We start from the raw sequence: 14590 nt of genomic DNA on the forward strand, positions 1-14590 counted from the left end.
TACAAGATGGAGAGAAATAAAAATCTAACCTCAAGAAATGGCAACTATCCAGGAGAAAGCAAATTTTTCTAAATATTAAAAAAAAACCATGTAAATGAAGGTGCTTGAAACATGCTTTCAGCTAGCAGAGTAATATGGTAGCTATTCATCAACTTGAGTCATAAAACACTAGGTCCTGTCCTTAGCATATTCTAATGAAGCCTATCATGCAAATGAGTGTGACCTTTTCGGCGCATTCTGCAAGTTCACATTTATGAGAGGAGTATATATAGTTTGCCAATACAAACTAGCCAAAGTCTGTGTAATTACTATAATCAATTAGTAGTTAGTGTCGCTCTGCTCATTTGCTTCTAATGTCATCCAAGCAGTTTTTGAGAAAGAAACCTTCGACAAGTATCGTTTTTTTGTGGTGTTTTTTTTGTTACATGTAAGAAATAATATACCAGTTCAAACTTCTCTAATTTATTGACTTTAAATGTCTTCTCATATAAATACATGTGCAAGTTTGTTCAATAATATAAAGTTGCCTACCCTTAAAATGATATTGAACTTGTATAATGAAACATTAATATTTAAATATTTAAATGAAGGACACTCTCCCAAAAGGCAGTTCAGGACATGCAAAGACGAGTTGGTGGAACTGAGGCTTTCTCTTCAACGGATGAATAAACAGGCCATACCCTCTGCTCGCCAACAGTCTATTTTGCAGACAGTTATGGATAGGAAACATTACTGGAGCTGGTAATTAAAGTAAAAACTAATACTGTCTCAGAGATGGGGAATTTTGTACAGAAAGATCATTTATCACAGTGTACAGTTCCCACTATAGAAATGAATTATCTCCTTAGTTAGCAAGTATCTATTCTTATGTTGCTAAATGCACTAAAACTCATTCAGGACCAACTGACAGTGTTTGTGTTATTTATTCATTGACTGCAGAAAGTATAGGCTGGCAAAAATTATTTTATAAATTAAGCGACATGATGAGGCTGTTTAAAATCAAGGATCTTAAAACCAATTACATTCCAATATACAGACCAAATTCCAAAAAAAAAATCACGACCAAAAAAGTATTTCTTCTATACTGTGTAAACAAAAACAAACAGTAACACAATTGTGTTTTTTTCCCTCCGAACTATACACATACATCTGTTTACATAGGTAAAGAAATTTTATAATTTCGAACATGAAACTTGAACCCTGTTATTTCTCTGTGAATTTTTTTCAGAATTAAAAAAAAATGCTAAATCCTGAAATCTATTGATTTTTTTTTACACATCTAGAAACAGGTTTTGAGTTCCTTGTTATTCAGCTTTTTTGCTGTGTTCCAGATACAGGGATGCTGATGCTGGAAAACAGGTCCAATACCTGCACTCGGTGTTGGATTTCCATGCAGCACTGCTATAGATACTCCTCCCCTTGCCTGCCCCCTCTCCAATTTCGCTTGTGCAATGACTACTGTAATCAGATTACGCCCATGCACTCTGCTACTGATTTAAGTCTTTAGAAATGTCTTTTTTTTTTTTTTCTACATAGGCACTTGAGAGCCCCTCCTCCCCCCCAAGCAGCCACCAAACTGCCTTAATCAATTCTCCCTGCTAGTGTCCTAATGTTCAGTCAATGAAAAAAAAAGTATCACTTTAAAAGCCTTTGTATTTGTCTAATGAAAATATAGGTATAGGGTCAATTATTATTATTATTATTATTATTAAGGCCTGGGTAAGGGATCTTTCCGTTATTTGGATTACCACACGTTAAAGTCTGCTAAAAATCATTTAAACATTAAATACCCAATATGGATTACTTTGCCACTAATATGGATTCATGCAGCTTCTGTGTAGTTGGGATCAAGTAGAAGGTACAGGATCCATTTTTCAAAAACCCTTTATCCAGAAAGCTGAATTAGCTTGATTTGAATAAAACAGTACCTTCTACTTATATCTTAAACTAAGATAAAATTAATCCTAATTGGAGGTAAAACAATCCTATTGGGTTTAATTAACGTTAAAATGTTGTTTTTAGTAGACTTACGGTATGGAGATCCAAATTACAGAAAGACCAATTATTTGTAAGACCCCAGGTATCAAGCATTCTGGATAACAGGTCCCATATCTGCACTGTTTTATTATTACAGAAAAAAGGGAAAACATTTTTAAAGAATACTGTATGTAAAATAGCATATTTATAGAAAATAGAATAATTGCTTAAATCAACTATATCGGAGATGGCCTTCCCATAATTTGGAGCTTTATGGATAACAGGTTTCTGGATAACGGTTCCTATACCTGTATTAGGCGAAGTGGACAAGATCATATTTATGTTGCAGAACTTTCCCTGGCTTCGAAGTTACCAAACTGCCTGTCTCCAAACAGAAAACTGAGCAAAATGATGTTTAAGCTTTCTCAATAATTCAAACTCAATAATTCATACTATTTTACACCACTGTGGAGTATTTTGATGATTCAGGCATTATAAATACATGCTTTCAATAGTAATTCATGCTAATGTATTTTTTGAGTGTAGTATTTTTTTTACAGAGAAGAAAATATGTAACATGTTGCTACAGGATGTTTTATTTGCAGTTTCTAATATCACTGTGTGACAGGTCTTTTATAAAATGAATCTAATAAAACCAGAGCGAATGTGATTAAACAATGTGACCACAACAAAAACCATGCTAACAAAGACACGTTTATACAGTAACAACAGTAAGGTAATGACCATATCAATAACAGACTTCATTTAATAAACAGCAAGCTCATGTTTCACAAGGACATCAGACTGATTACAATAACTTGTATATCAAGTAAGAGCTTCTTTGATGCATAACAGTAAGCAACACATGCAATGAGATCTGTTATCCGCAATACTTGGCACCCTGTGTTTTCCAGATAAGATTTATTTTTAATAATATGCATCACCACACCTTAGATCTACAAAAACATTGTAACATTAACAAAAACAAATGTCTGTTTTGTCATAAATATGTATTTAAGCTGCCGATTTAGGTACTTCAGACTGATTCGCCAGCTTACCTGCCTGGGGTGTACAGTGACTCCCGAAAGGCCTACTCAACCGATAGCTGACCTAAAATTGGGCAGATATCAAACAGGGACTGCATTAGCTTGCCAAATGAGTGGATCTTATAGTACATGACCATCTTTAGTTAAACCAAGCCCTGAGGCACAAGGATAATGAAGAAGAGATGGCACTTAGCAGTACCATCTAAATCGCAAAGTTAGGCGTGCCCTCAGGAGAGTCATTCCAACTGCTTTCAGTGCCAAGTCACCTGTTATAATATTGCTCCTGAAATAACTTCACCTTAATAAACAGTAACTAGTTTTGTTTTTTGTTTTTTTAACAAATACTTGTTGCTATGATAATAACAAAGTGAAAGATAGGGGCAAAACGAGCAATCAAGTAGCCGTAAGTGGAATGACACTTAAGATTTATTGGTTTGCTTCTGGCTTCTGCTAAAACCAGTCACCTCATGCAGTGTCAAGCATGTACAGGTTGTCAATACTGACATAGAGCCAAAACAGAAGGAAGATAACTCTTTCATTCTTGTCAGGATACACTCTGAACCATCTGTGACAGTTACAGAGAGAAGACAAAAAAAAAAAAAAAAAAAGAGTCAAAGAGGATAACATGAAGAAGCAGTGCATTCATAATGCCTGGGGCCCTTCACATATAGCTGAAAAAGAAACAGTGGACAAGGCCTTACGGAGAAGTCGCCTGACTCACAGAGAAAAGGCTAACATGAAATGCTTCAGAAATCAGAAGACTAACTGATCAGTGCAGCTCTGATTCAGGATGATGTCTTTATGGAAAACATTCATGACAACTTGTGACCAAAATGCCGTTACAACATTAATTGTCCATGAAAGCTGACCTGCAGCAAACCAGCAGAGTTCAGTTTCGATAGGCCGGGCTCAAGAGTACAAACATGATTTCAGTTGACACAAGACATCCATGCATCAAAAATCTTTTTAAAAGTCTGACAGGACTTTGCACATAGAAAATAGGCTTTGTTTGAACAAATGAATGGGTGATAAGCAGTGTCTGTATATGGAATAAAAATAAAATTCATTCAGATTTATTTTAAATGACAAAAGCTAGTGCAGCCTGTAGTGTTAAAACTGCTAAATAACTAAACCTAGATTTAATGATTCTACTTTCTTTTTTTAAGTATAGCTTGACATTTACCGTTTGCATATGTCAAGAACTGAAACTAGATATATAGTGAATAAAGTACCCCTACTGTAAAATATAAGGACATTCACCAAGGACTAAGACCATATAAAATCACAAGAGGCCAAAGGCCTTAAGCTTTTATACAGGACATGCAACTCAGAAGTGACCTCTAATATCCCCATATGTTGTAACAGGGTGTACTTTATTGAAATTCACAAATGTCAGTGAGAAATTAGGCACATCAATAAGCACCGATTAGGACTGAGGACATTACCAAGAACTATTTATAAAGATATAAAATTTACAGGATATTCATGGCTCTTGTGCATCATATAGTGGATAATGTAACCCCTAGTGTAATTTATAAACATATTAGAAGTCACCAAGCTTTTAGACAGGTCACGTAACTGCCTGCCCGTTTAACTTCAGCTCACACCCTTCCCCACTGCTGGCTTCTTATTATCTATTCCCCTAAAGTTGTCTGTTACCCTCTATGCATCGTGTAAGCCTCAGCTCCCAAAAACCCACCTGCTTCATTTCTTTTCCTTCCTTTCCCTTCTGCTGGCTTCTCCCAATCTCTTTCAACCCCTCTACTCCAGTCAGTCCATTTCTCAACTGCTGCTCGGGCGCCTGACCATTCAGCCTCTCCCATGTCTCACACGGCCATTATTTTGTGCTGCTTTTCACCCCCACCAGCTGTCCCCACCCCTTCCTCTTTAAAAGCTATGTTCCATTTTTTTTTTTCTACTATAATAGATCCAAATATCTGATACCTGTGGAAGAGAGCGTCAGTAGCGGGGGTAGGGGAGGGATGGCTGTGCTGGTACCTTTAAGTTATAAACAGCATATTTTGACATAGAAACACGCCCTTTATAAAGAACTTAATTCCTTAAGAGTGGTTTGGATGACTTCTTGGACAAGCATAATATCAAAGGCTATTGTGATAAAATTAGTATACATGTTGGTATTTATGGTTATATGTGTAGAGATACCGTATTTCCCCGAAAATAAGACACTGTCTTATATTTTTTTAAGCTCCAAAATATGCACTAGGTCTTATTTTCAGGGGATGTCTTATTTTTCCATGAAGAAGAATACAGTACACATTTATTCCATTGTTTGGGGAGATTTATTGCCCAGCCCTAGGTGGGTGTCTTATTTTCGGAGGGGGGCGCCTTACTTTCGGAGGATGTCCTATTTTTGGGGAAACAGGGTAGGTCGGTATTTGTATAGTTATATATGTGAGTGTACAGACAGGTTGGTATGAGTGTGTGTATATATGTGCACTGGGGTTTGTTTTGATGTTGCTTAATGGCAGAATGTCTTAATGTCCTAAACATTATATATATACATTTACGCCATGTGTTTGGTGTGCTGAAAATTTGTGGACTGTATATATATATATGTATATATATATATATATATATATATATAGATATATAAATATAGATATATATAGATAATGGGTGAGTGCAAAGGATCTCTTATTGCTGTCTATATGTATTTTGTCACAGCCTTATTACACCCCCGCCTAATGGTTTAAAATGTAGTGGTGAGCACAACTTTCCCTTTTTTGTTCAATAATCAAATTCAGGAAAACTGTTTAGGGTGGCACCATCTTTTATGATTCCCAAGAAACTCTGTTGTAAACTCTAAAGGTTTAATCATCAAACCAGAGAAATTTTCTGAACTGCAACTCATTTCTTGTAGTAGACCGATTAAAACTCATTGCACACTGGTTATTTTTAACTTTATACATGAGAAATGGTAGAAATCCATTACCATGCGCACACATTTAAATGGCTTGCTATCACTAGTACTATGTTGGACACATATTAGTTACAGATGAGTGAATATTAAGTCCACTTGAAGTTTAAACTTCATTTATCCGGACCATTTCAAATGCAAGCATTTCATTTTTGTGCTTACAGCAGACTCCATTAAAACAAGGCAGACAAAATAACTTTGGAATATACACCGACTAGATAAAATTTATTAAGTCATTAAAATTTTCTGCTTCTCAAGCTATCATTGTTACTTACCTGTTGCCTTTTATAAACAATTTACCTTTTATAGTATACTGTAAATGTGGTGTATATGTGTATATATATATATATATATATATATATATATATACAGAAAAGAACAGAGCACACCCTAATAGTAATCAAATGCCCCAAGGTGCTTGCAGAAACACTCCAAAACGGTCAGATTGCGAGGGCATCTCCTGTGCACAGCCCTCTTCAGATCACCCCACAGATTTTCAATCGGATTCAGGTCTGGGCTCTGGCTGGGCTATTCCAAAACTTTAATCTTCTTCCGGTGAAGCCATTCCGTTGTTAATTTGGATGTATGCTTTGGGTCGTGGTCATGCTGAAAGATGAAGTTCCTCCTCATGTTCAGCTTTCTAGCAGAAGCCTGAAGGTTTTGTGCCAGTATTGACTGGTATTTAGAACTGTTCATAATTCCCTCTATCTTAACTAAGGCCCCAGTTCCAGCTGAAGAAAAACAGCCCCAAAGCATGATGCTGCCACCACCATGCTTCACTGTGGGTATGGTGTTCTTTTGGTGATGTGCAGTATCGTTTTTGCGCCAAACATATTTTTTGGAATTATGGCCAAAAAGTTCAACCTTGGTTTCATCAGACCATAACACCTCTTCCCACATGCTTTTGGGAGACTTCAGATGTGTTTTTGCAAAATGTAGCCTGGCTTGGATGTTTTTATTCATAAGAAAAGGCTTTCCCCTTGCCACTCTACCCCATAGCCCAGACATAAGAAGAATATGGGAGATTGTTGTCACATGTACCACACAGCCAGTACTTGCCAGATATTCCTGCAACTGCTTTAATGTTGCTGTAGACCTCTTGGTAGCCTCCCTGACCAGTTTTCGTCTCGTCTTTTCATCAATTTTGGAGGGACGTCCAGTTCTTGGTAATGTCAGTGTTGTGCCATATTTTCTCCACTTGATGATGACTGTCTTCACTGTGTTCCATGGTATATCTAATGCCTTGGAAATTCTTTTGTACCCTTCTCCTGACTGATATCTTTTAACAATGAGATTCCTCTGATGTTTTGGAAGCTCTCTGGGGACCACGGCTTTTGCTGTGGGATGCAACTAAAAAAATGTCAGGAAAGACCAACTAGAGCAGCTGAACTTTATTTGGGGTTAATCAGAGGTACTTTAAATGATGGCAGGTGTATGCTGACACCTATTTAACATTAATTTGAATGTGATTGCTTAATTTTGAACACAGCTACATCCCCAGTTAGAAGAGGGTGTGCACACTTATGCAACCACATTATTTTAGTTTTTTTGGTTTTCTTTCCTCCACCTAAAAGATTTCAGTTTGTTTTTCAATTGAGTGGTACAGTTTATAGGTCACATTAAAGGTGAAAAAAAGTTCTGAAATGATTTATCTTTGTCTCATTTTTGTACAGCACAGGAACCTGACATTTTACCAGGGGTGTGTAGACTTTTTATATCCACTGTATATATTTATTATATTATTTTTTTTTATTATTATTATTATTTTAATCACTACATTGATTACCTCTACAAAAGAATGGGTTTTCTTATGAAAATAACTTTAAAAGCAAGTGAGGAAAACATCTGGTTTGTGGATCAGCCAAAACAGGAACTATTAAAAAAAAAATCCAGACCTGATTTCGCGATTGTTCTGAGCATCATATAACAAACACCTTTTAATTCTTGTTAGACAGAGTCATCGATGTTCCACAGAAATGGAAATATATTAATTTAATGGACCCACCACACAATCTCAGTGAAAATCTATTTTCCTCCTAACACTTGCTTAAAAGGACCACCAAGGTTGTGACAATATCTTTGCTGCTGAAACAATTATAGTAGTGGTTTCAGTGATATGCTGATAAATGTTATTATATTTGACTAACTTGCTGTTTATATGTTCTGCTGACTTTACCATCAGAATAGGCTATAAAGAGTAATGAAATATTTGTGAAGTGTGATATAAAGAAACAGCACACAGAGAAGCTTTTGAAAGTTGCACAGAAAGACAGAAATGCAACACATGAGCTTTCTTAATTGAATCTCTTATGACTGTTAAATTATTATTGCAAAATAAAAATTGCTGTTGAATACAATATAAAGTAAGATGTATGTAAGCATTTCATATAATGCTACTGTCCCTAATGCATTTGGCTTGATTAAATTTTGAACTTTTCAAATGCTCTGACAGATATAGGTTGGTTCTAGCTCTGTTTGCTTCATAGCTCAACACAAATAGAAAAAAAGTATTAGGCACGTGCACCCCCAGTGAAACCACTAAAAAACATGCACAAAATCTGCCTCTATGACAAAACTACCTTGTAGAAAGGTTTCTTCTGCGCATCTCTCTGTTGATTTCTGTCCTTTCTTTCTCCTCTTTTCTGCTTTATTTTATGCACATGAACCACTTGGTTATTCACATTGTTTTCTGTATTATTTGTATTTTATTTTTATATTTTTTGTTTGTACATGCAAACAGTGCTGGTGGGTGGTGATTGGATAAGCATGTTGTGACGTCATGAGCTACATTTTGGCGCCAACTTGGGTTTAAGAGTGGGTTTGTAATTACTGTGAGAAAGGCTGTGGATACGGCCGAAACGTTAGATTGACGTTTTTTCACAATAAAAGCATTCTTTATTTTTCAATAAGTCCTGTGAGTGCGGCATTTGTTTCTACTATATATGTATATATATATATCCAAAAAAGACCAGCAACACCGAGTTATGTTCCAAAAACAATCAATTGTGTATTAAAAACGCATGAACAGCCAACGTTACGTTTCGGTCCCCATCGGGACCTTTCTCAAGAGAAAGGTCCCGATGGGGACCGAAACGTAACGTTGGCTGTTCATGCGTTTTTAATACACAATTGATTGTTTTTGGAACATAACTCGGTGTTGCTGGTCTTTTTTGGATATTTAAGTCATTTACCTTGCACCCGAGCTAAGAGCTGAAGCAGAGTGCCACCCTGGGTTCGCTGTATATATATATATATATATATATATATATATATATATATATATATATATATATATATATAGAATAGAAAATAAAGAAGCCGCTCTCACAGGACTTATGTGAAAAAATAGAGATTCCTTTAATGAATGGTGGACTGTCCACCATTCATTAAAGGAATCTCTATTTTTTCACATAAGTCCTGTGAGAGCGGCTTCTTTATTTTCTATTCTGTGTCCGGATGTTGGACGCTGCACCCAGGCAGAATTTGTGCTTTACACGTGAGTGCCAGTGACTTCTATTCCTATATATATATATATATATATATATATATATATATATATATATATATATATATATATATATATATATATATATATAAATATATATATATAATATATATATATAAATATATATTATAAACACAAAAATCCTACCGTCTACCAACTATTACAACTTGATTTTTAAAGCATATGTCAAAAGTATAAATTTCAGGCATTCTACTCCCCATGGTTTTCCTTGCTCAAGCTGCAGCATCAAAACAGCAAAAATATACTACAGTCAAGAAAACCAGGTGCAGAAAACAGCATTTGTTATACCTCTAAAATTGTGTTTTTAGATAATTACTCTAAAACACACATTTTCTGTTATTTATTACGTGTAAAAACCACAAAAAACTCTATACAAAACTCTGCCATGTGAAAGCTGGTTCGATCAAGTAGAAGTCATTTGGAGTTGTCCTTATCACATTGTAAAAATGTTATTTAAAAATCTTTGAGGTTTTCAGGATTTTTTTTGGTTTGTAATCGTACAGAAATTCTTACAAAAACAAGGATTTTGAGGTATTCCTATTCTTATTTGTTCTACATTTTTATTCAATTGTGCTTTTTCTATCTGGATTTTTTTATATAAAAAACAACTGTGCTTTTAAAATAATGTGAATTTAGTATAGTTTGAAAAAACCTACACAATCCAAATTTGCACAAATCTATCCACAAGTGTAATCCATTGATGTAAAATAAAGCACCCCCTGTTGTAAAATATGAGGCTATTAAAGAGATTACTAAAAGTCACCTCGGAGTTCCATAACCTGTATAAAGGTGCTTAATTCTAATATCGCTATATTTTATAACAGAAGGTGCATTATTCCGTATATGTATACAAACACACACAGATCTTTTCTATTTCTATTGTTACATAATAAACATAATTGAGGACTTTAACCTTTCCATTCTAAAAATTTAGAGCCTATTTTCCATTCAACTTTAGCCCCTAGAAGGGTGAGCTTCATTAGTTAACCACCTAGGTATAGTAGTGTTTTCTTTGTATTTAGTACCTGTGGAGTGTGGTCACACTCAATTTTGAAGTGGGTGTGCTACAGTAGGTTGTTGGGTTAGCCATGCAAATCATGTTGAGCTAAAAGTGTGCTTGTGATAGGTTCTTACTAACATGGTGTGTGCTCTCTGCTCTGAATACTTGTGAAGGAATTCACAAATATTTTCTAGTAATCAATACACATGGTAATGCATGTTAATTGCGACACTTTCCTGTCACTACTCAAGAAAGCTCATTTATAATGTCTTAAGTGCTTAACGATCTGAACACTCACTGTTAAAAGTGCTGTTATTTAAAGAATCAAATCTCATGGTGTGTGGCCCGAATAAGATTTTTACATTACAGAAGAAACTAAAAACTGCATTGCAGTGAGGTCAGTGTCATTCTCTTTATATAAAATTAAATTCATACTGCTAAAATTGATGTGCCCCCTGCATTAGTGGCACATTAACTACATTCAACAGTTACATGCAGTGCATGGGTGTCCTACAGAATGACATGTTCAAATACTTTCTTTTGTTCAAAGTGTTAATATATTTCCTTTTTACTGAGGTTGTGGGTATTTCTTACCAAACATTTATATGACAGCATAAATTTATGTGTGTGGCATATTTTAAGGGGCTTCAGGTGTAAGAATACAGGGTTTCTTGCATGCATGTCAGTAGTGTTGTAGCAAAGTCATTTTGGGTCTAAGTATCAGACTGTATTCATGCATTTCATGTTTATATGAAGTTATCTGTAAATGTAAATGCTACTAAAAGAAATATCTGCCTGGTTGTTTATATTCTCTGCAGTACTGATTCTGACTCCTGGAACAATGTAGAAGAAACCAACAGACCTAGAGGAAAATGTTACTTCTGTAACACTATTATGAGTAGATATGCTTTTAATAATTACATGCGTTTAATGTTTCATGTCATTAATAGGTACAATATAAACATTAATATAATGTAAAATTCTATTGTTATAAAAGTTTAAAAAAAAAAACAGAATTAAGGAACAGAAAGAGACAAAGGAATACTGCTGTTAATAGCAATTACCGTTACATATAACCTTAAAGCCATTAAAAAATGTAAATTAATGAACATTGCACAGTTGCTAAAAGTAACATTTTCTTCATTATGAACAGAGATACTATTTACAAAAATAATTTTTATTTGGCTCCATAAAAAGGTCATAGTTCATATGATATTACATAATTAAATACTACAATAAGGTTTCAAATTTCTGCATGAACCAAGTATGAAAGGATAGGGGGAAAATGTACATATACTTAATCACAGGCTCTTGCCTAAAGCGGTGGTATTTAATTCTACAAATATTTAAGTAATTCAAGTATTTTGGGTATGTAAGTATGTTGTTTGGAAGTGATTTTGGTCCATACTTCCAGGCAAAACTGCTTCAGGTTAAATTAGTGATCCAAAATGGTGAGAGCAATATCAGTGCTGATTGGTGGTTATGTAAAGGTATTTGGCTTCCTAGTATTATAGCAAACAGATCATTTATATACTAATATGTGCCTTATCAATGCATTTTAATTAATTGGCTTATTAATATCAATAAATATTTTGCTTTTCTTTTACATCATTTATTTAGTCAACATGTTGTGATTTTCTCCTGATTACAATGAGCAGCTCTAAGGCTGATGCCACACGTGGCATTTTTACGCTGCGTATTTTCTAATTCTCTCAGCGGCTGAAAAACGCCTGATATCATCATCCATAGAAATAACTTGAAAAGACTAGAAGCAAACCACACAATGCGGAAATACGCTAGAAAATGCCTTAGCACGGATTTTTCAAGCGTTGGCTGAAATACGCCAGTATTTGCAAAGCAAGCTATTCCTATGTATACACAAAGGCAGCTGCCAGATCTAGTTGAAATACGCAGCGTTTTTTACTATTTTGCACTATTAGCACCATGGAAACGGGATTTGCTACGTCACCAGTACTAGTCTGAAAAACGCCATAGTCAGGGGCTGTGTGGCTTGTGCAGCGTTTTTAGGCTGAGAAAAAACGCAGCGTAAAAACTCCACGTGTGGCATCAGCCTAAACGTTACAAGAAGCAGTCAAAGAGTAAAAGATCCGCCTGCCTAAAAGCAGTTGCATTTTAAATTGGGACAATTCAATGTCGCATAATATTAAAAAAAAAAAAAAAAAAAAGAGGTTTACTTAATGTTTTACCAACAGAAAGATAAAGGTTATATATATATATATATATATATATATATATATATATATATATATATACACACACACGCACACAGGTATATATTTTTTATTTATTTATTTTTTTTCTTAAAAACTGTTGGATTAAAAAAACTGACATTGTGCTAAGTTTCAGTGTAGGTTTTGTTTAAAAAAAATGAGAGAATTACTCCACAAACTCTGAGTGAATACAAAGGTACTTGTATGCTTAAAGGAACAGTAACACCAAAAAATGAAAGTGTATAAAAGTAACTAAAATATAATGTGCTGCTGCTCTGCACTGGTAAAAGTTGTGTGTTTACTTCAGAAAGTCTACTATAATTTATATAAATAAGCTGCTGTGTAGCCATGGAGGCAGCCATTCAAAGGAGAAAAGGCACAGGCACATAGCAGATAACAGATAAAACACTATTGTATTCTACAGAGCTTATCTGTTATCTGCTATGTAACCTGTGCCTTTTCTCCTTTTTTCCAGCTTGAATGGCTGCCCACGGGGCTACACAGCAGCTTATTATATAAATTATAGTAGTGTTACTGTAGCAAACACACCAGTTTTACCAGTGCAGGGCAACAGTGCATTATATTTTTATTAATTTAAAGCTCTTTCATTTTTTAGTGTTACTGTTCCTTTAAGAAACTTAACCACTAACTGGGCTTGTCATTGAGTAACAAATGTGACCAGAGGAAGACCCCAGCTGCTGTGACAAATGTAATTGTGTATATTGTGGGTTCCTGCTGCTGAAATGACTGGCCAAGAGTGATGGGTGTACTGTACAGTGCAGTGAAACACCATAGATGCTGCATGATTTCTTAGCATTAAACCCTACACATCGTGAAAGAACTATAATGTAAGAAAAGGGTCACACATTCTTTGCATTAGAAATAACTTAAGTTCTAAAAGTACAACCTAATATAAAATAACACACTGAAAAGCTGTGGGAATGGTTCATTTCACACATACTATCATTGTTCTACCTGCAGAGGGTTAAATAACACTAATTTGCATGTTGCTGTGTTACTGCCCAGGTGCAAATTTGGCCAGTGTTGTTATCTATTTAGTACAGCTCTTTACAGAGTACAGCTACAAGACCAACAGTTAACATATAGAGACAAACATTTCACTAAAATAGATAAGACACGGATACAATTGCATGTTGGTAAGAGACAATAAGGGAAGGACTCTAAATAAGCAAATGGTTTCAATTACCAGAACTTAAATATGTTCTTCTTTTCAAGATCTGTAAAACTTTATTTCTAAAGCACGCACCACTACCAAAGCCATAATGAGCGGACCACTATAACCTACATAATAACCACCCCCTCCCCTTTTTCCAAAGGAAATATATTTACTAGTTTAGTAAGTTTTTATTTTATTGCAATGACATTTTACATATACAACTACATGATTTCCCATTGACTCTTATGGAAGGGTTTTTGCAGTACAGGTATGGGACCTGTCATCCAGAATGCTTGGGACCTGGTGTTTCTTGATAAGGGGTCTTTCTGTAATTTGGATCTCTACAACTTAAGTAAATCATATTTAAAAATTTGAATTATTTGATTAAAATGGAGCCTATGGGAGATGGCCTTCACATAACTCTGAGCTTTTTAGATAATGGGTTTCCGGATAACGGATCCCATACCTGTAAGACAAATAGGTGGAATAAAGAATCAATGAAATGTGGCACTGCTCTAAAACTTCCCCACTATATACACAACCTTTAATGCCCTACCATATCTATAACCTACAGGCCTTATAACTGCTGGATTATCAAAGCATTGTTAGACTTCATTTCTTTTGTTTATGCCTCTTTCGAATTTGTACAAGGGAGGATAAAGTTTAACAACAATGTAAAGGGAAGTCAGTGGTCT

The 14590-nt window shown here is 35.0% G+C and overlaps 1 protein-coding gene across 4 annotated transcripts in view; it reads right to left on the reverse strand.

Annotated features, from left to right (window-relative positions):
• znf407 (zinc finger protein 407) overlaps window positions 1–14590 on the reverse strand; it is a 252048-nt gene that overhangs the window by 156893 nt on the left and 80565 nt on the right. The gene's annotated exons all lie outside the window — the stretch shown is intronic.

The sequence above is a fragment of the Xenopus tropicalis genome, chromosome 6, assembly GCF_000004195.4.
Source record: "Xenopus tropicalis strain Nigerian chromosome 6, UCB_Xtro_10.0, whole genome shotgun sequence".
In the NCBI taxonomy this organism is placed as follows: Eukaryota; Metazoa; Chordata; class Amphibia; order Anura; family Pipidae; genus Xenopus; species Xenopus tropicalis.